At 40.8% G+C, this 3,264-nt stretch overlaps 1 protein-coding gene across 1 annotated transcript in view; it reads left to right on the plus strand.

Annotated features, from left to right (window-relative positions):
• The window catches only part of ALPK1 (alpha kinase 1), a 115,970-nt gene that overhangs the window by 40,151 nt on the left and 72,555 nt on the right, over positions 1–3,264 (plus strand). The gene's annotated exons all lie outside the window — the stretch shown is intronic.

Genomic DNA, 3,264 nt, shown 5'->3' on the forward strand with positions numbered 1-3,264 from the left:
TAGGGAAAAGATGTGTTTCTATATCTTTGGGTGGGTGGGTGGGTTACCTGACAACCATACCCACAAAATCACAGGTAAAACCTACAGAATCACTGGAAAATTCTTCATGAAGAATAATGAGATAGATTTTGGGGTCCAGTTTTAATACGCACAACTTATGTCAGAGAAATGTGTGCAGTGCTCTCATTTGACTCCCCTGGTTCTTGGGCCAATGTATATATGGCCTGTCTCTCTTATTCTACCATCTTGGCAAAGATCCCCTCCTCTCACACACACCCACCCCTGCCCCTGAATATTTAGCAGTAAGTTTAGGATCTGTTGTTCAGGACATCCTTTGTCCAACAACCTTCTACTATGTGCTATTTCTAGAGCATGTGTGTCTCTCTCTCACATGTGAATGCATTTGTGTATGTGTTCTATAATACATGTATGCCTACATAAATATACAATAGGCAAGGATTTGGGGTGGGGGTTGACATTTTTTATCGGACAAACTGCATGGTTGAGATAAAGTTAGACAAACTTTTGAATGAAAGGTATTCTTCCTTAGGTTTACATAACACTACATAAATATACACATACATGAATGTGTATGTGGGTATCTTAATGCAGGGCACCCCAAGAAGTCCGGGTTTTAAGTAATCATCTACATACTTGAATGACGCCAGAGCCAGATGGCAGGGATGCTTCATTTTGACCTGTGATCTACTCATGGGATTCACCCATACTCACCCATTCACCAACAAGATTGTTTAACCAGATAAATCAATTGATGGATGTCAATGGATCTAATAGAATGGGTAACGATCAGTGCTTTTTACAGTAGCTTGAATAAAGGGATCTTTTCTTTCTTTCTTTTGACTGAAGGGGAACCTTCACCTGGTTCAACTACTGTAGCCCTGATGGGGAAAGGAAGAGAGAGTTTTGCTATAATAAGAATACCTTTCCAGTAATCTTGCAAGTCTTAGCAATTTCTCCCTATTTATAGCTATACAAAGGATACTTAGGAAATTAACTGGTTAATTGCACAATTACCTGGAGACCAGTTCTACATGCAAAGTAGCTATCATACAATAAAAAAGCTCCAACCAGCTATAAAGTTAGACCTTGAAAAAGTGTACTAACTTTATAGCTGGTTGCTATAGAGCTTTAATTTGCAAGTGAGCAGGGTCTTCCCTGTGGCTGAGAGCCCCATTAGCTGACCAGATTCCTAGCTGCAGGAGTGCACCATGCCCAGCGTGAAACCCCTGTGCCCTGAGGATTCTGACTGCACAAAGGAAAAAGAATATTATCAAGGTTGTGAAGTCAGGGATTCAATAAGGAAGACTGAAATTGCCTGATTGAAATTCAACCCCCCTCATATGTACCCATGATGATACCCTCTTTAATCACAGGATCACATATCATTTTTTTCCTTAAGCCCCCTGCCTCACTGCATGGGATAGATGGTGCTCACTTAATGAGCAGCCATTCATATATTGTTTTCTTCTTTTCATTCAATATGTGGCCCTAGGCCCTATTTGATACACACTACTTAAACCCTGCTGCAAGACAAAATTATTATTTACCTCGGGGCTCCCCTACAGCACACCTCACTATAGCATCTCAATACTTCATAGACATGCATAAATTTATGTTCACAACACTCTGTTTGATGGGGGGTGCCTTTATCCCCATTTTTACAAGCACAAAATTTACACACACAAAAATTAAGATCAAAGGTATCCCCTGATTTGGGGTATTTAGGAAAGACTTGGGTCCTAATTTCTTCAGACCATTACCATTATATATAGGTTTATATGTTCAGATCGCAGTTCCCATTAACTGCAGCTGTAGCTGGGGGTGTTCAGCACTTCTTCAAATCAGACCCCAGGGTCTCATATTGGGCATTTAGAAAATGAAAAACTAACAACCAATGATCACCACTGAAAACTCAGTTTAACCAACTTGACTATAATCATATGGAAACTCAGTGGCAGAGGCACAGATAAAATCCAAGTCTCCAGAATGGCATTTAGCTCTTAACCATGAGCCCCCTCCTCCCTCTTCCTGCAGGCCCAAGCTCTATTCACTGCACCCCTTGCAACTTCTACAGCAAATAGAGCAGACATCCTACAGACGACAGCCTCCTTACCTACACCCCCAGAGTAGGTCCATGAGTATGTGGGGCCAAATTAAGATTGCATTTGCATTGCAGCCTCAATTCTGGCATTTTTCACTTTGAGCACTCTTAATAATGCTCATTCAATATACATTTTTAAGAAAGGAACTGAAAAAAAAGAACAGAAATTCTTTTATGTAGCATCATGTTGAAATCCACATGGGCAGTCATTGCATTAGAAACCACCTTGCTGACCTCTATCACTTGAGCTAAGGGAGCAATTAATAGCAGTAAAAGGTTGTCAGCCTTTCTTGGTACTTGCTCTATTGGGAGGTGGGACAGTCCACTAGAACGTTTCACAGCCATTTTCTGGCAACAGAGGAATGGAGAAACTCGGAAAAATTGGGTTCCTTTCTGGGGTCTACTGGAGAGCGTTCCCTAACGGATAGAGACTCAACTGCCATTTCCCCCTCAAGCTTGACCTCATCTACCCTATAGAAACAACCATTCTAAGTTGTTTCTACTGAGCAAAATTTGGGCAGATTTTTGGGAAGATGGCAAAAAGCACAGCAGGCCACACAAAGGACATACTCAGCCACATTTTAAGCTCTTGCTTCCGAACATAGGAGCACCCCAGCGTTTCAAAAGAAAAGGCCATCAAGATTTTTTACTGGGGCTAAAACAATTTTTTTCCCCATGCTTGAAAACAGCTGAATCATTTTGGCCACAATATTATCCAAACATCACGCCAGGAAATTGTGGCAAAGTTAGAAATGACTGAAACAAAATCTGAGAATGGGAAGCACTGAACATCCTTACTCAGAGGGACAGACTTCCTTGTTCCACCCTTGCTGAATGCCACACATTTGTTGTAGTTGAACTAATTTCGCAGTTCTTTTTGCAACTTCATGCTGGATCTTTGTTGTATAGACTGTACATATACGCTGTTTGGACAGCTGTTGAAGCAGTAAGAAAGATCTTTAGTTTTAGTATCAGGATAAACTTCTTTCCAGACTTTATTTGTTATCACTTTCTTATACAAAGAGAAAATTCTATTGGGAAGATTAGCCACCAGTTATATTGCCTGGAGTAAGAAAGGGGAGAGCCCCATTCTACCATGCCATGAAGGAAAAAAAAATATACAGCCTTACTGTTTCCTGCTG

This window comes from Alligator sinensis, unplaced genomic scaffold, assembly GCF_000455745.1.
Source record: "Alligator sinensis unplaced genomic scaffold, ASM45574v1 scaffold861_1, whole genome shotgun sequence".
Taxonomy (NCBI): domain Eukaryota; kingdom Metazoa; phylum Chordata; order Crocodylia; family Alligatoridae; genus Alligator; species Alligator sinensis.